Source organism: Columba livia, chromosome 17 (assembly GCF_036013475.1).
Source record: "Columba livia isolate bColLiv1 breed racing homer chromosome 17, bColLiv1.pat.W.v2, whole genome shotgun sequence".
NCBI lineage: Eukaryota > Metazoa > Chordata > Aves > Columbiformes > Columbidae > Columba > Columba livia.
Genome location: NC_088618.1, coordinates 11,715,257 through 11,739,330, shown reverse-complemented (window position 1 = coordinate 11,739,330; position 24,074 = coordinate 11,715,257). Strand labels below are relative to the sequence as shown.

General features: G+C 44.6%; 1 long non-coding RNA gene across 2 annotated transcripts in view; it reads left to right on the top strand.

Annotated features, from left to right (window-relative positions):
* LOC110359148 (uncharacterized) overlaps positions 1–24,074 on the top strand; it is a 117,013-nt gene that overhangs the window by 26,251 nt on the left and 66,688 nt on the right. Inside the window, exon 4 of one of the 2 annotated variants that reach the window (XR_010466817.1) lies at positions 21,314–22,432. The exons of the other annotated variant lie outside the window; for it this stretch is intronic. This is a non-coding gene — a long non-coding RNA (uncharacterized LOC110359148). Of the gene's footprint in view, positions 1–21,313; positions 22,433–24,074 lie in introns of those variants that run through there. 2 annotated transcript variants of the gene reach the window in all.

Here is a 24,074-nt window from a genome sequence, read left to right as displayed (position 1 = left end):
TTTCCCTGTGCCATTTCTGTAGCTAATCCTTCCTATCAGCAGACAGCCAGGAGCCAGCAGCCCATTGAGGAGGGAACCAGACTGAGGACAGGCTGCTGAGAGGAGTATAAAAACTGTTCCTTCGAGGACTCTATAGATTTTTATGGTTTTTTCCCTGTGTAAAAGCATTCTTACTCTGATATACATGATGGGGGTGCGGGGCCACAATCTGCGATAAAAATACCTCTGTGCTTCACCAAGGCTCTTTCTACCTTTTCATAATTCAGCAGTCTGTCCATCAGAGCCCAAGAGGAGGGGCTGACACAGGAGGGGTGTGAGGATGCGATGGGGGCCTGGGCAGGCAGACACAGCAGAATTGCCGCTGTCCCCCGGATTGCTGACGGGCCCAGTTCTCAGGATACCTCTGTAAATGGGCAGGCAGCAACCAGTGACCCCCCTTGGAGAAATAAAAATACAAGATTGAGTTCGTGTTAGGGGCAGGCTGGTCCTGGAAGGGTCCAGGTTCTGTCTAGAGACCAGCGCCGTGGGTACCAACTGAATGCACTGTGTGTTTGTTAACACACGCGTGGTGCAGGGCTGAATAGTTGGGTTTGTCACCACAGGAGTGGTCAGCGTGAGCTTCTGCAGTACATGGGAAAAACTTTCTCACATAAGGTTTGTCTTTTTACTGCCTTTCTTTGAAGCTGCCTGTACAAAACTGAACCAGAACACTCCCCAGACCCACCTCTTCAGCAGTGTTTCAGCTCTTCCAGTGTTATGTCAGGTGAAACATAGAAGAGGAGAAGATCACAAGGTTGGGCAATTGTTTCAGAACAACCTGAATGTTCGGTGCAAGACCAGGGCTGGACAGAGCAAGGCAAGGCTTAGTAGAGGCAGCAGCGTCTGGCCGATTTCTGGAATTTATCATTGATAATGGAAATTTGAAGAACACAGTGGTTGAGGGTTTGGGGCTGCAATGCCATTCCTTCTCTTCTGGGAAGGTTATAGCAGGGGAGGAGGAGAAAAGGTGGCATTAAAATAATATTCTCCTCTTCTACAGAGGAAAACCTTGTAATGTTGCTGCATCTTTTGTGTTTTGGATTTGTTTGTTTGTCTTCTTTTCCTTTCAAACCAATGTGGTGTTCCTGAGTTTCGAGCAACTCTTCACCCCAAAGGAGAACAAAAAGCAGTGCCCGAGCTGGGAGTGTTCACGGGACAGTCCTGCCCTTGTCCCTGGCTCCTGCGGCAGCGCCAGCGCTAAGACCGGGGCTCGGAATTCTTTCGTATGCACAGTCTCCCTGACAAACACTTAGATGAGTAACGAGAAAACCCGAAAGGAGTGTAGAATGCTCAGGCTCTCTGGTCCTCTGAATCTCCAGCTTGATTTAGGATTGCTTTGTCTGAACTAACTTTGGAATTAGTTGTACTTGGGGTGGTTGCGGGGCAGGTGACTTGGTGGAAAGGTTATTTCTTTTTGTACGCAGGATCTAAAATCCCCCAGATCCATTTTCTAAGAATTTTACTCCTTTAGCTTTAGTTTCTCCTGTCCCTAAACTCCCCTACTGCCTAACTGGCTGCTGCCTTCTGTCTCAGCAGCACGGGATGCTCTGGAATGCCATGCAGCCTGCGTTCCTGTCCTTATCTTGGCCTCAAGTCTGCAAGTTTGCCAGGCACAGCATTCAGTTATTTAGTGCCTTCCTTCCAGAGACAGAACATGTGGAATCTTAGATCAGTTTTTTCTCCCGCCTCGTGCATGCTTTTAACTCTGTGCCTTCTTGTTTACCCTCTGGCCCAGTTTTGGTATTGTCTGACCAGATAGCAAACTCATTGCAGTAGTGGTTGTCTCTCCCTTTGTATCCAGCTCTGGGAACAGTAACTAATCCTCAGGACGAGTTTTGGCCTCTCAGTCCCTTTGCTGTTTCCCAGCCGCTGTGTCATCCCAGCGGACCAGGCGGTGACACATCGGTGCGGTATCGGTACTCTGAGCAAGGTGTTGCAACATCATGGCAATCTTTACGTTTTATTTGTATGCGATTGTGCTGCTTTCCAAAGAGACTATAAATCAGTTGCTTTTCGAGCCTGGCCTGTGGATGTTGCCTGAACAAACAGCCTCTGACTCCATCTGCCAGAGCACACCTGTCTCCTCAAACACAGGGGTTTGCTTTCTGTGGAGCCCACATCTCTTATCCGCGTCCCTTCCCCAGCAGAGACAGGTGTCTCCTGGCCGCTCAGCCTTTCCACACCCCTCACCCGGCACCCTTCTCCCGTTATCAGCCCGCTGGGTGGACTGGATCATTAACTGGGAGCAGAGGAAGGAAGGTAGAGTCAGAGATACTGCGACACAGTTGAAAAACCCAGATCAGTGGACAAGATGTCTGAGGCGTATGATGCTTATCTGCTGGAGTGGGTGGAGGAGGAAAGGGCATCCCTTATCTCTTCTCTAGTTCCCAGCCCGCGCTGGCTGCTTAAGGAGGCTCGCTGGAGTCTTCCCACATTCCTGTACGTTCGGGTTCCTGCTCGACAGGAAACGGCTGCCGCTCCAACACCCATTACATCTCAGCTGGTAGTGTCATTTACAGTCGGATTCGCAGAATCCCCCAGGGTTTCGGGGGGAGCGGAGGGGTGGAGGGGACGGCGACGCTTGTTCAGTGACCCCCGTGCAAAAATATCTCCCTGGGAAAACAACAAAAACATCGAAACTTGCTTAATTTCTTGAGCAGTTGGTGAGCCTGGCCTTGCGATGTTTAGGCACTTTAGGAAATAAAACTGAGCCTTTGGGAAGATGAGGGCAGTTGCAGAGTGTGTGAGCCTGTATCTGATAGACCCCTTAAAACAACAAACTGGGCTGCAGCCCTATCAACAGTGGCTCGTTAGCAGATAGCACAAGAATCAGCATTTCTGGGGTCCTGGTCAGCAGTGGTTGCTGAAGCAAACGTGGCCTGTGTGGCAAAGATCAAGATGCTGTTTGACCAGATGGAGCAAATTCTCTTTCCCAAATTCTGGTTCCTGTTTGATCTCTTTGCAAAGACGTTCTCAGTCCCTGCAGGGAACTGATGTGTGTTTGTGACAACGTTTTGCATTATTAAACAGCAGCCGCTGCTGTTGCTGCCCCACATTCTCTGCTGTGCTTTAGCAGAGTGTAAAAATTCTCCTTTGCTTTCATTAGATAGTACAGAAAGTTAATTACTCTTCAACATTTCAGGATGAGGCTGACCATTCCAGTATTATTTTATGCCTCAAAGGAATGTGGTAATACAGCGTTTCCAGGTGAGGTTTCTGCTGGTGCAGATGCTCTTGTGCATTGTGTGGTTACCAGTGCAATAAGGTACTGAAGGCTGCAGAATTACTGAAAGCAGATACAGGTGGCACTGAAAGTGTGATATCCCATGGGCTGCAACATGCCTTGTAGTCTTTTAGCTCTGACATGTTGAAAGCTGAAACTCCTGATAGTGAATGTGGTGGTGTTATAAGAATGTTTTCTAAATGAAGATGTATGTTTCATGGTTTGTTTAGGTCAATAGAGTGTTTGCTGCTGAAGGTAATATGAATGGTGTGCTAGGATCATAATTGTTTGGTGTTTTGATTTAGACAACCTCTAGAAAAATGTTGCTATGTGTCACAGTTGCTCAGTTAACAGGATAACAATAGTTTTCTTCTTTCTTTTCCCCACAAAGTTCTCGGTCCTTTTCCTCCCGACCATGCTCCTCTGAAAACACTGTTCCTTATAGTACGTACTATTTCAGGTGCTCAGAGTAAGTTTCACCTTTCCACCTGAAACATTCATCATTTGCAGTGTGATTATTAGAAAAGAAGTAGGGTTATTAATTCTTTATTTTGCTTGTGGTAATAAAGGTAACAACTATGTGCTGTTATGAACCAATTGCGCATACAAAACTGAGTTGGAAACCTTGTTATCTTGCTCTGATGTTACTCATTGTATTGTTCACCACTGCTCAGCCGTTCTCCATGTCTTTTGGTTTGTGTGTATTCAGTCGGAGTTGGCAGAGCCGTGAAGTGATAACTTGTGTTTTGAGATCATTATCACGTATTTTGAACTTAGTTTCTCTTGAATCAATTCTGGAGGATGAATGAAGACCCTTCCACAACTTGTACGCTGCCAGCTTCTGCCTCTTGCAACCCAAACCTGCTATAGCTTGACCTGGTGTCAATGCGATGTTAATACACAGGCTTCCCATCCTTACAGCTACAATCTCACCGAGGGATTTAACCTCGGGCGAGCACAGGTGACAAGCTGTCCTGGGTGATGTAGAACTTGGGCAGGGTATCTGTATATCTGGTAACCTTCAACAAATCTTGTGCTTCTGTTCCTCTTTTTCCATTTGTGTCCTTTGCACCTCACTGCGGGCTTGTGTAACACCCGGTGCAGGACTTTTCACATCAGCCGAAGGTTCAAGGTGCCTGTGATATAAAAATCAATACTGACAGTAACTTCCTCTAAATTGAATCTGTTACAGTAGAAAAGGGTGTTGCCTGTTGGTTGAGGGTTAGTGCGCTCTGAAGAGACTTTTGTTCACTGCTGGCAGATGCACCTTCCTCCCTGTCCCCAGAAACGCTGTTTATGGGATTCTTCCACTTAGAAATAAAGAACTGGGGGTCTGGGAGCAGAGGGAATCCCAGCAAATGCTCCTAAGCGGAGCTTTGCTCAGTTTGCTGGGGGTTTTGGGATCGTAACGCAGTCACTTCCAACAAATTGTGCTCAGTGACCTGCAAGTGGAGACCAGCCAGCAGCTGTGATACCCGGTGTCATCTGTCACAGGTGACACAGGGTAAAACCGTGTGTAAAGACATCATTTAAAACCGTGTTCTTCCAGCAGGTGTAGGTATTCTTGTGTCAGGCTCTCCAGTAGCTCGGGGGAGCTTCAGCGAGCAGGTCAAATGGAATGAATTGACTTGGTGAGTGCAAAAATGTATTCTGGGAACAGATCCACTCTCCCTTTCATGTTTCATTACAGTTTTATTCTTCAGACAGATTAAATCCTTGACCAGGTCCTGAGCAAAGACTTCCATGGGATATCTCTGCAGATAGGGTGCAATGCCAGGTGCTATGGGCTTTGTTCTTTCTTGTGAGTTTGAATCCTTTAGCATGGGCTGTTTCACATGGTTTTCTCCAGCTCTTTTACTGGGTTGCTGGTTTTCTTTGCCCCAGTCTTTGAAATTAATTCCACATTCTGATACAAATTTCAGGTGAGGTTTGCTAGACCTTTTTACCACAGCATTTAATATACTTACAGATGTGTTACAGTCTGCCGCGGTCATCACTTCTCAGACTGCTTGAAACCGATGTAGGTGGAATCAGAAGTTATTTGTTTGTTTGCCCAGTCCTCATGAGTAAAATCTCCTGTATCCCAGCTCTGATGTTCAATTAATCGTTTGTAATGGCTATATCTGTGTGCAGGTTTCTTTTTTTATTGTTTCCTTTTTTTTTAAAACACTAAAATCCATCCTGCAATGTGAATAGACTTCTAAACTGGCCTTTCTTATGCACAAATGAAGAATCCTGTTGGAAAGTACTTGAGTAATTGTGGTGCTAGAAGGTCTTGTGCACAAAATATTATTAATGTGGAGAAGGTTGAAGAGACCCAGAATCTGAACCTCTTTTGGAACTCTACCCCTGTTATGAAACAGTTGTATTTTAGGCACTGTTGTGAGTACTAATAATTTTAAACAAAAGATGTGGAGGGAGACATGAAATTGCAAGTCCTGTGAACGGACATCTGTGATTGGATTCCTGGTTCTGTCTCTATCAGGGAAAATCTCAAATATGTATATGAGGGAGATTGGCAACCATGTATTGTTCATCCCGCGCGTGGATATAATTAACATTATATTGCACTTTTACCCTCCTTCTGACCTTGGTGAGTTTCCAGTTATGGAATTGCCTGTCTATTGTCTGACATTGTCTTGTGTCTTCAAATACGTTCTTCCTTCCTGTGATAAGGAGACAAGGACTGAGGCCGAGTGTGCGGCTCCTCCCGGGCTAATTGGCATCTTGGTCTTTGTGGAAATTCCAAAATGACATAGAATTCCATTTCCAGGCCTTCTTTTGTCTACCTCTTTGGAGAGAAGCAGAGGGAGCTGTCGAGGGGGTGATGGCAAAGAGTATAAATGAAGAACCAAAGCCTGTATCCATTTCTATCTGTGTTCTTGAGGTAATATTGTTACTTGGGTATTGCAGACTGCAATGTCCTGCCATTAGAGTACGGAAAGTACCAGACTGCTTAGAAAGAAACCAATTATATCAAAATCACCCTCACAGGTAAACTAATTTCATTTCAAATGAACATTTTTCTGGAAGGCATCTCCTTCAAAAAGGAATCAGCTTCTCTGGTGGAAAGCAACTTGTAAAACTTCAAGTAAAACCTTCAGGCTTTCACTTTGGGGTTTCCTGCAAGCCAGTTAAATATGGTGTAGAGCTTTTGCAAGGGGTGTGTGATTTTTGCAACTCTCTGCCACAAAAGGCATCTCTTCTTCTGTATTGCAAATTTACACTCTATTGTAGCTATAACACAACAGGTCGACCTGTTGGTTCTGTAGGTCTGTTAACTCTGGATAACTCTTTTTTCCTGTGACATATATCACATATATCATTGGTACTGAACCGTGCTGTGTATCCCAGTGAAGCAAGTCAGCTGGTGGGTCTTGGCACACAGGGCAGCACGCAACAGGTATTGAAGTTTTGCGAGCACTTGAATGAATCTGCTGCTCAGAGTCTCTGGCGAGGGTGAGTTGTGCTGTGGCCTTTCCAAGTGAAGCAATAATACAATACAACAATCTCCTTTTTCTTCCTTTGCTGCTTGTTTACAAGGAATCGAGTGGTTTTGGGGTCCTGTATTTCTCTGTTCAAGTAGACACTGAATTGGCACGATGGTTTGAGAACTGTTGCTATAAGGGGGAGTAGAGTCACATGCCCGTGATGAAAGTAATTAACACTATATTTTAGATTGAACCGAATGAATGGATTGCCTAAATATCTTTGCTTGCATAGCACTCTTAAGGCTTTTTCATTTGAGAGACCCAGCATTTCATTCTTACTGACAAATTTTCAATGACGGACTCCAAACCAGAAGCAAAGCATTCAAAGCAGTGGAAGCACAGGACTCTCTGGAGGTCACTCATATATTGGAGGGTCTGGATATCACTCATCTGGAAAGAATACAAAACTCACCATATGTTTCTTTTGTAAAAGGTTTGTAATGATGTATCACGGATATTTAAATATTGGAAAATTGGCCAATTTCCGTGGGGTTTAAAATATATTATGTTGTATATTATGTATGTAAGCTAAATGGCAAGGAAACCAGCCAATTTTCTAAATTATTTTTGAAATCTTCAGTGCGTTGTGATATACACATACCATAGTATGTCTAACAAACATATATTTATGAAATATGGTTAGGGAAATACATGCCTCTAAATGTCTGTGTGTATTATATATGTATTTATAAATAGAGTAGATATTGCTTTTCTTTTCTAGTTCCTTTATTCGCTTAATGCACAGATGAGCCTCCAAAGGCATGCCAGAAATGCAAGGTTCTTTAGCCCTTAATGATGATGTTAATCATCTAAGTAAAAGAACCCTGAATGTTGAAATTCCAAGTCGTTGCTGCTGTGATCTCAAAGCAGCAGAGCTCTGTTGGTATGTGCGCTGGGCACGGGGATGGATTGTCACTCCCCAGCTTTCTTTAACACGATTTCTGCAGCTCTAGTAAGTAGAATATATTGTCTGCTCCTCTGGACCAGCTTTAGGCTGATCCAATCTGCTGCCATAGTGGCTTTTGTTAACTGAGTTGGTTCTGATTCAAGCTGTTTTAAGAGTGATTGGAGTTAGCCTTTAACTCGGTGGATACAAATTTTTCACACTGGTGGCTTATGTCGCTCCCTGTTGTATTGATTGTGCAAACTCTTCAAAGTTTTATGTTGAAAATTGGGGGAAAATTGGATGCAGTGTAAACCTAAAAGAAGTGGTTGGATAGATTTCTAGGTTGTAATATCCGCTCTTGCTCCATCTTGGTTTTCTGTGCAAGCAGGTGTTTACTGGAAGGATGGGGGTGAAGATGGGAGATGTGGGAGATATTTAACACAAGAGAACAGGCGGTGAGTGTGTGAGTGTCAGTGTGGACACACGGGCGTGTGTGAGAGCAAATGGCCACTCTGGACCTCTTGTAACTCTCATGTGTAAAGGGCCGCTGTTAAACTTCAAGGGGGGTTCCAGACATCCTGAAATTCCCCTTCTGCCCTGTTCCTCTTGACTCATCAATCCACAGTAGTTCGGATTTATGTCTTGTGCCTTCAAGAACAATTTTCTGCCTCTGTTCTTAGGGCATCCCTTGCACTCTGCCGTGTGAAATGTCCCCGCATGGCTTCTCTTGCTGAAACCTTCCTTTTCTTGTTTTCCTCCCCCCCTGCCCTTTTTCCCTGGTCTTACAGCAATAACCTGCCCCAGCAGCACAGGTCACAGCACGTTTTTACACAGCTATTGTTTTCTTCCTCTCCAGAAGAAGCCAGCAAGCCCCAGTGCTGTGGCATTGCTCCGGTAGCGTGTTGGCAGGCACAAGAAGCAGATTCTTCAGTCACCCTTAACGCCAACAGTAAGATTTATTGTCTCCATTGCTCTTAGGGAAATTAGCCTAGGGAATTAATTTATGGTGTTTTGAAATGCTGTTGTCTTATCGAGTGATTGCTTGCTTACACCCAAACTCCCTCTTACCTTTGGTCACAGGGATTGCGTGTTTAATGTGTGTTTTAACAGAGGCAATTAAAAGGGCACAAGCGAAACACAGTCACACTCTGGGCCATTTATGGCATTTGATCCTTGTACGGCAGGAGTGACCCCCTCCAGCTCACCTTCTCTCTCAACATTGTATCTGCAAAGAGAGATAAATTCACAGTTAATAAAGATAAGACTGGAAAACTCCCTTTGTGAACTTGTGAATAGCTCCCAAGTTGCAGTTCAGTTTCGAACAGCAGGATGCAGCAGGATCTCGTGATTCCGTGGACCAAAAGAAGCACCATTGAGGGAGCAGGAACTGGGGGAGACTCAACACCTGGGCTTGGCTGTGCTGTACAGAAAGATGTAAAGAGTTCAAGTCCTCTGCTTTAGCGTACTATTGATAAAGTCCTTTCATTTCCCATGGTACACACTGCAAGCTTTTTGTGATTCTTCAGCGTTTCTGTGTGTAATGGTGCTCTTGGCAGGGCAGACTGTTGTGGGCACGTTGCTTATCCAAGCATCCAGGGTGGTGTTGAAGATGGAGTGGTGACTCTTGCCCTTCTGTCTCCTACATTATTCATATTTGTATTATCATTAATTAATGATTTATGGAACCCATTTTGCAAGCCACAAACCCATTTATGGCAGTATAAAGCAGTGCGTATGTAAAACATGCGCTCACATACGTGCACACGCAGGTGCTCGCCCTGTGCAGAAAGGCAGTCACATTTGAGATGGAAACTGGCATTAGTTACAAAAACATACAAAAATATTTAGACAGAAAGCAGAGTCTTGTATCCTGAGGAGTCAGAGAAGGATTATGAATAAGCAGAATGTAATTATTCCGAGTTGTATTCAACTGTCGGGTTTCTCTTGCGGAGGCAGCACAGTGTAGTTTGACTCAGACCTGACTGAGCAAAATGGCAAAACATCAAGTGGATGTTCCCCCTGCAGGGAGATTCATCGCCAGTACCTGGCCGGGATGCTGAGAGGGTTATTTCATCATGCTAATGTAGATATATGTGCAAGATACAGTGCTTCTCTAATATGAAATTAGACACCTACAGTTAAACAGCAATCTTGGGGTTTCGTATCAAACCACACATCTAGAGGTCCCCAAAGGGCCTGTTTTCTCATAGTTTCTGCACCGTATGCAATACTTCTCACAGCATTTCTCTCCTTTCATCCCAACTTACAGTTCTTGTTCTTGGAAAGGTGCTTCAGGAGCTCTTCTTGAACTTCCTTTTTCTTTTAATCATGGCTCGTAGCTGGTTGGATGTGTTTAATATGCCAGTCTTATCTTTTTAAGATTTTTTTTATGTGTTACCTATCACTGTCATATTATACCATTAAACAAAGTTAACTTAAAAAATCCAACTGCTGCTAGAAAACATGGGATATGAGAGACTCTGAAAGGGCGATTATGGTCACTTTTCTTCATACAAACACTTTGTACCCCTGTCATTTCGGAGTTGGACAAAACGTACTGGTCCTTCTGTCTATTGTAAACATCAACAGTAGCTCTGAGGTCTTCGTGTATTGGGGATAAAGGTAAACAACCTCGCCTGTATTTAAAACTACATCTTCCTCTCTGAATCAGATAGTGCAGTGACAATCGTGCAGGGGTTTTTTGTGTTTGTTTGGTTTTATTTTGTGGCGCGGAGCACTCACACGAGGTCGATGATGGAATATCTCAGTCACTGGTGGATCACATGCAGGTTACATCAGTGCAGCTGAAAGCTCTAGTTCTGCCACACAGGTTTACCTCCGTGCCCATAAAACCACATCCACCAGGGACCTCATCAATGCAAATACACTCAAGAGCAGCTAATGAGGATTTTAATTTAGCTTTAAATGCCTTTGGTGCTGGGTAGGCCTTTACAGCACCAGGCGGGGAAATCTCTGAAGCTCTGGCGGCTTTCACCATAAATGTCACCGCACCGTATTTATTATTTGTTTTAGCTGTATTTCTAATGACCAAAAAGCTCATTTCTCAGATTACACCGATGCTGTGTGTTACTTACCAGCACCTTGATTTGTTTAAAATACAGAGCAAAATGCAGGAGTTGGCCAGGAACGATTTTTCCTGCTGGGACTAAATGTGGGAGTGGGGGAGAACTGTCACGCATCTTCAGCAAGATGTGAGGGAGACCCTGGGAAGGCCCCAACTTCACTGGGTGACAGGGCTGAGGTGTCACAGGCACCTGTGATCATCTATCAGCACGGATCCTTTGGAAGATTTTCCTCAGGGTTACATGATAAAGAACATTTTACTGTATATAGCTGAGCCAGACTTGTAAGATTAAGGTTTGTCCTGCCAATGTTTTATAACTGCCCAGGTATTTGCAGGCAGCGATTACTTATTAATGTCGCTGTTATATTGAGTGTCACCTTTCGTTCTAATTCCCTCAGTCCTAAGTGAGTCATTATATACTTCAGAGCTGACTTCAACCTTTCTTGAAGCTTGTGTTTGCCAGACCCTGTCAATGGGAGATTTATTGCCCTGAGGTGGTATTTTCCAGCCTTGGTCCAGAACTGGGCTCTTTTACGACAGGGTAAGGCCAGACTTTTCCTAGGTTCACAGTCTTGGTGCTTGTCTGAGGCACCTGTCTTAGGCTGTTACATGCTCCCATTATGAGGTAGTTCTGCTGCTTCTTTCTTTTTTCCTTTTCTTTTCCTTTTTTTTCCCTATCCCTCCCCTCACACCCATTCCATGGTGCCCTTTGCACCATCTTTCCCAGCTCATCTCCTACCCTTGGAGTGCCCAGAAATTCCAACTCTCCTTCCCCTTTTGTCCATCTGTAGTCCTCTCCTTCCACACCCTCTGTCTCTTCACCATTTTCCACAGTCCCGGGTTTCTGTAACCCAATTTGTCCTGCATGGAAAAATTATATCTGGTCATATTCTGGCAGCTGGCAAAACGTAATCTTGAAGTCACCAACAGGCTGTGATTTAAAGCTACAGTATCTTAAATGTCATATATAACATCTTTAAATCAGAGGCAGAAAAACAAGGTACCTAAAGCCCTTTTATCGAGACATTGAGATGCTGGTCTGGGCCATCCCATGGCAACACAATGTGTTGAGCAGCGGTTCAGGATGCCTTCATGGCTCAGGACGCCTTCATGGCTCAGGTGCTTTGCAAAGCAAAGGGATAATAGTTCTTTGCTGTATTTCCCCAACTAGTTTGGGATTTGTAGTGCAAGCTTGTAGGAATTTGTTTGCACAGCTGGACACCTGCGGTAGCCAACGTGATTCCTCCGTTCATAATGTCCTGCTGACATGTTTGGTAGCCTTGGTGAGGTGCCTCTTGGATCTTAACCCAGTGCCTGGCCATTCCTGTCAAAAACGCACCTTCCTTTCAGTTTTGGCAGCCTCAGCAGAGGCTAAGGATTAGCTCCTTCCTTTGAATAAGCTTTATGTGCAGACAAAATGAGGTGAAAATCCTCCTTCTGGCTTTTCTTAATGGAGTTTGCAACACCTGCCTTCCCCAGGGGACAGGCCTAAGTGTCCTGTAAACATGAGAAATCTCCCTCTGTGTGTATATGTTCAGATAGTGTCTATTAAAAGCCCACTAATAAGAGCCTGTGCTCGGAATTGCAGCTTTCTCATTTGATTAATGCCTGGCTCCTGCACCTGAGACATTTTACTACTTGACAGCTGTTTTGTGGCCTATATACAGAACAAGTCAGGAGTCTCAATTTGATCCTTACAGGACTTGCAACAGCATCACGGCCTCCACTCTCACCGTTTGACAGCCTGGAAGGAGATGCTGTAGATCTGGAGCCGATGAATTCCTCTTGGAGTTGTGGGAGCAGGCCCGCAGTGCCAGGTAGAGAGGGAACACTAGAGACTTGGCAGGGAAAAACCTTCACTTCCCAGGCCTGGATGTTCTGATTGAAGTTTGAATGGAAAGCAGGCTTTTCCAGTGCCTTTAAAACTTCAAGAAATCCCTACATCTGTCCCACCTTCCACCATGAAATAGTGTCTTTGCTCACACCTGTTTGAGACCAGCACAGCAGCCTGTGTGCTGACCTGGCTGGAGAGACACCTCACAATTCCTCGGCACTTAGCACCACAGCTTGCTATGAACGCAGCTCTTCTGCTCCGTGCCTCATAAAACCATGAGCAAACTATTACACACTTGTGCTGAGAGAAGCGATAGGTATTCCTTATCCGCTTCTCCGCCACACCGCAGCACACCCCAGCAATTACAGTCAGCTTTGTCGTTATCAAGTGAGCAATAAGGAGGAGTGTGAATGGAGACAGGTGATGGGATGGGCCCTGGAAGCGCTGTGGCAACAGACACGTTATTGTGGGTTTGTTGGCGCCATCAAGTCTGTATCGGCTCGTTTCAGCGGCCGAGCTGGAGCGGAGGAGGCCGCGCGGCGCTGCTACCGGGACTGCGCTGCGTGCTGGAGTCGGATGGTGTCTCACCAGCGTACGGGATGAGCAAACACCGCGCGACGTGCGCAGGGACTGCCGGCCCGCCCTGCCGCCCGTGCTCATTTAGGGCGGGGAGATGATCTATCACCTTTCATCTCTTTGCCGTTTGTCCCTTTTTTTCTTTCCCCTGTCAAAAACCAAAGCAGGTCAAGAGTTGTTCAGGCAGCGTTGTAGTGCTCCTTCTCGTGACCTATGTGTCCTTCCCCAAATATTTCACGTGATGGTATCCAAGAAATTCAGGAGAATCCATCTCTGTGCTGCTCTTAAAAGGGTCTGTAACGAAATGCACCATCTTGCTCAACAGATAGATGCTCATCTGAAAATCAGAACCTGTGTCACTGAGGTGTAGAGAGAGAATTCAACTTGAAGTCTGAGGTTGCCTTTGCAAATCTCGCTGTTAGACCTGTCTTTTGTTAGTCAGGTATCTCACGGTGCATTGGCCACAGAGGGGCGGGACACGTGGAAACTTAGTATATCGAGGGGATTTTTAGCACGCGTTGCAAGATGTACAGAAAATTAATGGCAGAGCTGGCAGCAGAACTGCGTTCTCTGATCTTGGAAGAATATATTTAAAGATTTAGGAACATCTGATGACTGAACTCTCAGTTTCTTTGAAAGCCTTTTCTTGAAAGAGTCATCTCTTGTAGGTTAAAACACCACACAGCTTACATTTTAATGCTAATTAAGGATGTCACTCTTTACCTTTTCAAGGACCATCTTTTACTATAGTCAACTGATATATGTTCAGAGTTAAGTTTATTAAAAAAATTGAAAGAAAGAAGGAATTGTCCTTAGAAGAGAATGGAGGAAGAATCTTCTAGCAGTAATGAGGTGAGAGATGCTTGGTCATGTTGGTATGATCCAAACCCCTGGAAATGCAAAAACATTGTGAAATCTGGGAAAGTTTAACTCTCCTTCTGATCAGTGTGATGTAGATCCAGGTTTATTACCCAGAGCATTTCTTCATTCCAAGAGTATTACTATGTGGCAATACTGTGAAAGATGGAAATGACAGATGATTCAAAAGGAGAAGAAATGCTCAACTCAGAAATAAATTGCCCTTCTCTTTGTTATAGGAAGTGCCTTGCAAAATGGTGCTTCTAAATCTACTTTGTGATTTCTCTGTAGACTCTAGATAATCGTTCTCAGGTATTCTGAATAGATCTGACTACCCAGTTCTGACAATCTTCAGTAACTAGAAATGCTCCATTAGCTAATTGCTCAGTGACAGTGACCTTTCTGCCTAAGTCCGCACGACAGCCACATAAATGCCACCTTAGTGCTTCCTGATTAACTTCATAAGCCATTTGCTGTAGAACTTCAGCCCTGAAATAACAGTACCTTTAGTTTCATATGACTTTGTGTGTCCCAGCTGGGCTGGTGGACAGGCCTGGCTTGTTTAGAGCCAACAGGTAATGTCAGCCTCCTTTACATGAAATTCTTGAGGGATTTCTTCGGGAAACCCAATCAATGCCATGGCATGTTCCTTAACCTTGCAGAGCAACACCCTGCTCATGACCTGTCAAGGAAGTAGACAGTTATATAGGTAGATATAAGATAAAAAAGTGATGAGCAGAAGAGGAGATACAAGATGGACCAACTTGTGTTGTCCAGAATGGTGTTGTCTCAGAGGCAGGGTGGCCTGAGGTAAGGGTACAGAGGCGGCTGGTGGTATGTGGATGGTACAAGTACGTCCAAGTCTTAGTGTGTCTGACAGCAAAGCGGAGGGGCAGGCCTTGCAATGGAAGGGCTCTCCCTGCTGCAGGCCTCCAGCTTCTAATACTCAACCTTGGCTATTTTTGCATCTGTGTGCTTTGAGTTTGGTTGAATTTCCCATATTAGGTTAGTCCTAAGGCTTGTCTAGCCTAGTATCTAATAATGTGTCTTTTGGGAGAGAATATAAAGAAACAGGACAATTATAACTGATCTATCCTGGCTTCCTGAAGCTGGAAGCCAAGGTATCAGAAGAGTTTCAAGTCCTGTGCTGAAATGCAGCTACCAACGACCTGAGCAGTGGAAAATATATTTAATAAAACTAGGCCTTGTTGGGAGGGTAGTTGGTGCCCCAGGTCTCCTGAGAGTTCTCCCTATGATTTAAGCCATCATGTTTCCCTTTTAACAGCTTCTAAAATAAACCTCTCATATTTTTAAATCTTCTTACTATGGTTAATTTTGCTGTAGCCAACTGATTAATGCCTAGGCCAAATATGTGAGCTGGGGGGTACCAAATCTCCAAGGCTTGGTACTCTTCCCTCCTGTAGTTTAGTTAAAGACGTGGGGCAACACTGTGGAGTCGTGATTTAACCCACCAGCTCTGAGTGGGAGTTTAAGCACCATTTAAGCACCAAAGTGCTTGAGCCCTTTGCTTGTGATCTGAAGATAACTCGGAGGGTAAATAACTGGAGCCGATCTGGATAGAGATCAGAACTAAAGCTTATGCGGGTGTGGCCCATAAACTTTTATGACAGCCTTGGGTACTGCTTAGAATTTTGTGGCTATCTTGTCTTGGATCTTCAAGGATCTCTCTCTCATAGGGGGAGACACAGTTATAAGTGGTTGTATTGCAAAAGTCCTTAATAATCCCAGGCGTATGCAGAGGATTTATGCTGCTTGGTGGCTTTGCTTTTGCATCTGTGGTTGTTTCAGTAGATTCAGGAGAAAAATGGCTTCTGACAGTCTTAGAAGCAGAAAAATCCTGTTTCTGGTAGTTCTCAGGTGGGTTGTGATGTCCTGTTGTTTGCTCACAACCCTCAGAACACTCATTTTGCAGGTGACAGAGCTCGGGAAAGAATGAAGCATGCAGGATGTAAAATCTAATGAAAGTTTAGTTTAGCTTCAGCAAGCATTGAATCAGAATGGGGAAAAGAGAGGCTCAGCAAGACTTTTTGTTGCGAAAAAGGCTGATGACTAGCTGAGCAATTTTCCTGTTGTTTCTCTTTTGATATCTTCTGCTGTCTTTTAGGACCCTGCTCTAGTCCAGTCTTGTTCAAGCTCCTGCAAAGAGCAGTTCTGCCTGCCCAGTGTAAAGCAGGGTTTAAGTCATGACAACCAGATTTTTAAGAGTGCATAATTAGATGTTTCCTTCTCACCCTAGGGCAAAGTGAGCTTCTGGTGCCATCATAAAGAGTGGCTGGAAGTAAATGTCATCCCAGTGACAAGAGAAGTATTGTGATCATACTGTCTTTTTTCCTACTTTTCGCATGTGTCTAATGTCAGGCAACTGCATAAAACAGAGGTTGCATCAGTAGATTATCTGTGCCCGCGTTTCCTTTCATGGTTGTGCAGCGTTGCTCCACATCACCACTCCGAGTTATTTTAAATTTGGCGATGGTTGATTTATGGTGAGATGTATGATGGTATAACCAAAAGCAGCGTAGGCTCCGGGATATGAGCCTGCTGCTGTTTCCTCTGAAATTAGTAACAATCATCCTGATGACTTGTTAAAAAAAAACATGCAACTGTTCTACCGGCCCAGAGCCTCTTCCTTCTAGCAAAACTTTGCAGGCTTTGGTGCAGAAAAATCATTATCTCTATCTCGTTGTGCTTTTTTTCTCATGGGTTCTTTCTTTTTGACTTCCTATGCCTCATTTGTTCCACTGTTCAGAATCATAAATAGTTCTGGTAGTAAAACATACCTACGGGAGGCATGTATGGGCTATTCTTGCAGTTCTTGTTCCTTTGACGTATTCATTATGTCTTCCTTTGAGCCTGAAGAGATGTGAAAAGACAAGTAATACAACGGGTAAATATTTTAGTAGACCCCTTGGAGCACTTAGGGCCGGTCTTTTGGTGTTCTCAGTATCACCGTGTGGTTTTCACCTGGACAGTGCAGTGTCTTCAGCGCTCACAAGGATCTGTAATATTCGCTCAGATTTTAGATGGCGAACACTTAAGTCCTAGAGTCCAGCCTTGCTGTGCTGCCGCCTGGGTTTTAAACACCGCTGGAGAAATGAAAGAGAATGTTCCTGTGTTGCCCTGAGTAAGTTCATCTGCCTTGCGTCAGGGAGCCAAACATCCCAAGGTTTTGGTCACAGCTGATGAAGCCTTGCACTTGATTGATTTTTGGGTAAGATACAGTGCAGCGTGGCTCTCTCATTCAGCTCCAGCCTTTGCCACAAAAACTTAAATCTTGGTCCCTTAATTCTGTTGAAACAGTGATGCTTAACATATAACTGGACTTTAGCTGTGATTTTCAAGTTCACACTCATTGTCCAAGACATTATAAGGACATGCAGCCTCTCTAGGTGTGCAGTTCTTGGGGCAGGACGCACCTGCAGCGATGGCGCGATGTTGGTGGTGGCCTCAGGAAAAGGGTGGGTCTGTCCTGCTGTCAGAGCTCCAGCAGAACGGGACGGGAGGTCTGACTTACCTGAGCCTGACCTTAACTAGAATAAAGACATTACAGCTTAGTGTCACCAGGGCCGTGCCTTGGCTGAAGGTTTTATTGGGCATTTAGTGGTGATACTCCTGGACTTCTGCAATGTTCTGAAACATTTCCGTAGGATTTTACGTGAATGAAATTAGTGAAGTTTAAAGTTAATAGATAGTAAATGACCTGGAGAAATAAATGAGTGGTGTTCTTCCTTCTAGACTTTTAAAAATCCCTCTGTAGAATAATTTAACAAGAACATTAAAAAGATATAAATGACAGGAACATGAATCCAGATTATAGTTTTTGCACTTGATGAGGTTATGCTTTGCTGTTTTTTCTATACGTGTTTTCTGCTCCTGTACTTAGCAATGCTGATTTGAATAGCACAATGACCCTGTGGCCATTATTTTCACTGTCCTTAAGCTGCAGGTGTTAGTGCTGCGCTGAACAAGGGAATCCGTACATTTGGAAACAATGCTTTGAAAAGCCCTTTGTAAAGTGCAGCCATCAGCTGTCCACACAAACTTTGGTTAAGTGAGTGTCTCTTCATTGTCTTAAAGCACACCTACAATATCAAGTTATTACAGTAGCACCTAGAAGCTGTAACTATGATCAAGTCCCTGTTATGTGTACCCAGAAGGAGTGACAGCCTCAAGAATGGAAAAATCACATTTTTAAAGACAAAAATAAGATGGATATTGCCATTTCACAGGTAGGAAGACTGAGGAACAGTCAGTCACGTGCCCGATGTCCCTTAGGTTGTGTGACAGCAGAAATCAGTCTGCATGTCCAGTTCAAGGCCTTAATGTCACGGCTTGCTGGATTGTTCCTTCTCTAACCTGCTGGTGTGTTACATACCACTCTAGCTTAGCAGGGGCTGCGTCTCATTTGACTGTTTCTGACAGAATTCTGTGTGCTACTTTTAAAAGCCCCCCAGGCTCGGAGCCCGTGGAACCACGTCTGCCCTGGGGACGGCAGTGACAGCTCCGCTGGCTCTACTGGCGCAGGGGTGGAAACAAGGTGTAACTGATCTGAAGTGGGGGCACGTTTGTCTGGTTTGAATAGTGGGTGCCAGAAGAAAACAAAAGAAGAAAAAGGCCAGAGTTAATATTCTTACTCAGTTGTGTCTGCTACTCCCCACCTTTCTTGTGTCCCTGCTGTTGGTGTATTAAAGGCAGCTACTTGTAGTTGGTATTCACTTGCTGAGACATAATGTACACATCAATTCATGACAGAATTTTTCCTCAGGGCAGAATATCTTTTGTAGGGAAGGTGGAATTTTAAGGGTTCTGGTCTGAAAAAAGAGAAAGAAAGATAAACAAATTCCTACCTGAGTGACTGAGAAAGGGAAATCTGGTTAGAGAAAGCTCACTCCGGGCTGGGGAGATTCTTCATGCGCTTCTGAAATCCGATTTCCTTGGAGACTGTGGCAGACATTGTGACATTGAATTACATTTTCCTTTACATTTGTGTACCAAAAATAAACCCTGCCTAAGTCATTCAGTGTCTTCTTGATGGTTTAGAAGCAGTCAGGATGACAACAGCTACTGGTCAGAGTTGTCAGGATCAAGCCTCATTATCACAGCTCGCAGTACTTGACCTGGAGACCTGGCCAGGAGGAGACATTCAATAGGGTGCCAAATTCCTTTTGAATTAAGATCTTGCGTGTAGGATTCATACTTCCTAGAAAGATGCTCTTCCTACTGGGAGATATTATCAGAGTAATGCTGTTATTAAGGGAAGGCGGATGGCAGGCTGGGCACTGCCGGTTCCCTGCTCCAAAGGCCTTAAAGGGTAATTAGGATCACAACGTGATTCCTTCCTTTGGCTGCTAGTGCTGCAAATGTCTGAGACAGTGAGTTTTGTAGAGCCCCTCTTTGAGAGCAGGTTTGCAGAGGGGCCCCACTCATGTATTTTTACACACAGAAAAAGGTTTGATTTTCAATATTGTCTGCGGTTTTAACGATGCGAGCTGAATATTTAACGAACTTTTAAACTGGACGCAGCTTTATGTTCCCTGCTGTTTAGTGTTCTTTAGTGGGCAAGCACAGAGAACAGAGGAGTGAGTTTTGAAAGTAAACAGCAGCGATACCCCAACTGAGATATAAATGCAATGGAATGTACAGACACAGCCAAAGGTGACCTTTCGAGAAATGCATAAGATACTTAGTCCTATATGCAAATGGGAGGTAAATGTTAAGATGGATTTTAATAGGTATTTAGACGCCTCATTCTTGCTGTGTTCAATGGAAGTGAAACATCTGGGAGCTTGTGAAAACCTCATGGACCACAATTCTGCTGTCCAGCCTCTGCACCCATCAGATGCTGTTAGTGTCCACAGAACAGCGGGTGCTCTGTTCCCAGAGCAGCCCTGGAAGGTGCTGAGGGCTGGAGCCTCTTGTTCTGTAAGTCCCGTCCTTCCTCGCTTGTCTTCCTGCTTTCTTTCATCCATCTGCCCACCCCATCTTGCTAAATCCAGGCCTGAGAAATCACCTTGGTACGCGTTTCCTTCCAGCTGCTTGGTCATTTCTTTCCATTGACCTCAGATTTGTTGCCAAGCTTTTAGGTTAAACTACAGCTTATCCTTCAGATGTGCTCAGTCCTCTACGTCGGAAGTGAAGTGTTTGGAAATAGTTGCAGGAAGGCAGAACAGGTTGGTGTCACAAAGCTGTAAGGCATTCCTATATAAATCTTTCATCGAGGTCTTCAGATCTGTCCAGATATAATCGGGTCTTGTGTTTTTGAGAACTAGAATAGTTCTGTGGGGAAATTATTAGTTTTCTAGGCAGGCTGGGTTTTTGTCAGCACGAAAAGAATAGAAATAAGTTGTTTTAAAAATACTGGCGTAGCTAGATTTTTATCAAATCTCCATAAAAAGAAGAGGGTTTGGCCTAAAAGCTGTATACAAAGAAGATAAATATTGCATCAGTGTGCAGCTTATAAAAAAAGTATTTTTAGCCAAACGTACAAATACCTGTGTTTTTATTTGTTATGGGTTTGTTTTGTTACATCAAAAAATAAACTATAGACAGAGCATGGGAAGCAATAAATCTGGGTGTGATATCAGTGAGTGCTCTAACAAGTTCACATTGCATAGCGGTATGAAATTCTTCTGGGAATATATATTTTTATATACATGGCAGAGGTCTAAAAATAGGTTACTAGAATAAGCCGTATTGTTAGAAAAGAGGAAAAGGGTTTCCCAATTTGTTCTGTTTTTCTGTTTTGAAATGAAGAGTTGTCGTCTGGGTGGGAGATCCCGTCAGGTCCTGTGCCACAGCGAACGTGGTGACATTAGTGCAGTTTGGTGCCGTGTTACAGCCGCCCGCAGTTCTCGTGGGCTGTCCCGGCTTTGCGTGTGCCCAAGTTGTATCCCCAGGGCAACGTGTTCTTGAAGCATGGATGGGATTTGGGCAGGGGAACAGTTCCTTGCACTAATTCGAGTGGAAAACAGGAAACGGGCAGGGAGGTGCCTGCTTTCCACGCCAAACTTAGGGCAAGCGGCTCCTTTATTCACGCTATTGCTAAGCTTTGATATTTATGTTTCCTTGAGGCAGAGCAGCGTTACGAGGAGCGTGTTGAATACACGTGTCCACACATACACCTTCATTCACAGACACACCACTGGGCTGAATGGAGAACCATTTCTGAAAGAGAATGTCTGTCTTATCTATAATGATCTGCCTGACCGGGCAGATCAAGAGAGCCTTTTTACTTGTGTTTTCTAATCAGAACATACCACAAAGTCTGTTTGCTTATCTCTTAAAACCTCTGCTGTCCAAACAGAACATATGGTGTCTTTGCAATGGCAAAGGTGAACTGAAGTCCTCGACTCCTGTCGTCAGAGGAGGAGCTCAGGAAGATTTAGAACACGATGGTGTCATTCTGCTGCAGTCCATCAACTGAAAGTGCCCCTGTGCTTGAAGGTGGATCTGGCTCCTCAGCGCAGCCGTGGAAGGTGGATGCTCGGGGGAGTGCGGTGAGGAATGGCCATTAAGTCATCATCAATAGAGTGTAAGCAAATTACACAATACCAGACTTTTGTAACCTCAAACATAGCAGGGAATGTTCAGACCAGAAAGAGGAAGAAAGGCACTGACTTCCCGGAGGTTGCACCTTGCGTTTGTTTTCGCTTGCTGGCCTGGGTGGGGTCAGTGTGTTGGGATTTTGTGCTGAGAGGTCTTTCTACATGTGCTGGCAACCAGCCTGCTTTTCAAGAAACCGCACTGGAACAGGCCAGCTTTGTTGTTGAGAAATGGAAAGAATAGATCGGTGTGTGTGAGTGAAGAAGAAGAGACAAGTATTTACCTTTTGGTTATACACATCAGATCTCTGTCGTGTATAAATAGCCTGAAGAGTTAAGCCTCCGTCTTTCTCCTCCTTCATTTCTCCAGTGGCTGAGTGATGACTGCGGTGACTCCCCTCAAACAAACGCCTCTCCCCCTCCACCCCTGCGCAGAAGTTCTTCTCCTTCCCTTTCTTTTTTTGCCAAGATAAACTGTGGGTATAAATTGGATGAGCACTGAGTACATTAAAGGGGAGGGGGGGAACAAAAATAAGACCCTAATTAATAGATTTGTAACTGAGAGAATGAGAGAATAATTTGAAGAATAACAAGAACAGCTTTTCAGTCTGTTACTTGGTGTGTGTTTGTGCATGTAGTTGTACACTAAAATAATTCCAGCTGTCCTTCCTTCTTTTAATGGTGGTTCATTGCTTTCTCGTTGTGGGGCCATATTTGGACAAACATTAACCAGATCAAAGCCTAATGGATAGTTACGATGGCTCTGATTCAGCAAAGCACTTAAGCACAGCATTTCATTGTGACTTCAATGGGACATGCTTTGACTCCAGCAAGATATAAGCATTGCTTCAACCAGTGACAGGACAAACGACTGTACGACTTAGCGGGGGGGTGTGGTGGGCTTAAAAATCAAAGGTAAAGCTAGTTCCCATTCTAAAGAATGAGAGTTGAATGTTCTTCCTTCAAGGTGTTGCTGTGGGACTCAGTGCTTCTTTGCCTTTGTTGGTCACACAGTGTTTGAACAGCTGAAGCGTTAGAGCCAGAACAGATCGTGGAGACCATGGGGTTCCAGTCAAAGGGAGGAAGGATGGAGGAACAGCACGAAGGAAGGATGGGAACGTGCCCACGTGAACTGGGCCGTCGGACCTGACAGAGTTACAGTGAAGGTCCCTGTCTCTGTGCCTTAGAGCGGGTGCTTAGAGAAACAGTTTAAGAAATAGGAAAAGTACTAAAGGCGCCCCCCCCAGTGTGAATACTCAGGTGCTGGAGTCAGTGGGCTGGGGATTGCTCAGCTGGGACCGTAATATTTGTTTGTGCCAGGGACACAGCGAGGGGTCCCTTCAGACCTGGAGGATTCAGTCCTGATGCTGCAGTGATTCCATAGGAAAGTTTCACTGTTTAGTAAGACATGAGGAAAAGAGGCTGAAATTGTTTTCTTCTTCTTGATGGCATAAAAACCTAGAATACAATTTTCTTGTCTCATCCAAGCCATTAAAGTGTAATAAATTGTGACAGCTTCTAGTTTTTGAGATACTTTATTTTTAGTGGATGGGCTACGCAGCCTTGGAAACATTTGGAATTCCCCTTTGTGATTATACGTGAGTTATTTATAGCAAGTCCTTATACTGATGGCAGAGCCTACATCCCGGTTTGAGAACTGCTGAGTTGGAGGGGGGTGTGTAGTTTCGTTTAGAAGTTTCACTCACTAGATGTGCCATTCCGTGTTTCTGCGTTTCAAACCACTGTCATGAATGAACAGAAGCGGTTTGCGGGCACATTGCGGCTGTTGCACAGGACAGTCTCCCTCTGGAACTGCTTTCTGAAGCGAACAGCGTTCTCGTCAGTGTAATCACATGTATTGTGCCTGCGATGGGCCAAACTCTGGCCTTGGGTGCGGAGTGGAAGCCTGGAGAAAATGGAGACATCAGGGTAGGAGAGGGAGGGGAATTTAATTTCCTTTCCCCTGACATTGATGTTGTTGTAAATTCTCTAAAATGGCACCTTCTGGCTCAGAATTAAGCAGCCACAATGACATGTCTCTGTTTGTCCAGACTGGTTTTCTTGTCCAGCTAAGTGGGAGAGTCTTATGCCTTTAAAGCTTCCTGGCTCCCAGGAGGAAAATGCCAAACTTGTCAGAGAAAACAAACAGTGGCTTTCCTAGCCTGTGTGTGTTCCGATTAACGAATCTATTAGGCTATAAAACCTGGGACCCCCTTTCCCGGAGAAAGAGCATACATTAGGAAGCTGTTGACAGTTCCTAAGTCTGACCCCTTGCACAATGCTGGAGACCTATCAGCAGCTCTGGGGAAGGCAGCCAGGGCCTGTTTGTTCTAGGAGGTCTCGGAGAAGTATTTGATGCTCGGTAAATGCCAGATGCTCTGTTGTTTTACTCCATAACGTGGGAGGCCAGAGGGAGGGAAAAACAGAGGAGGAGCCGCAGCACAGCTGAGTGTTTTGTTCTTTTGGTGTAAGCAAAGTGTGCTTGGAGGTGTATTACCTTGGGCTTGGATGTGGTTGGCTTCT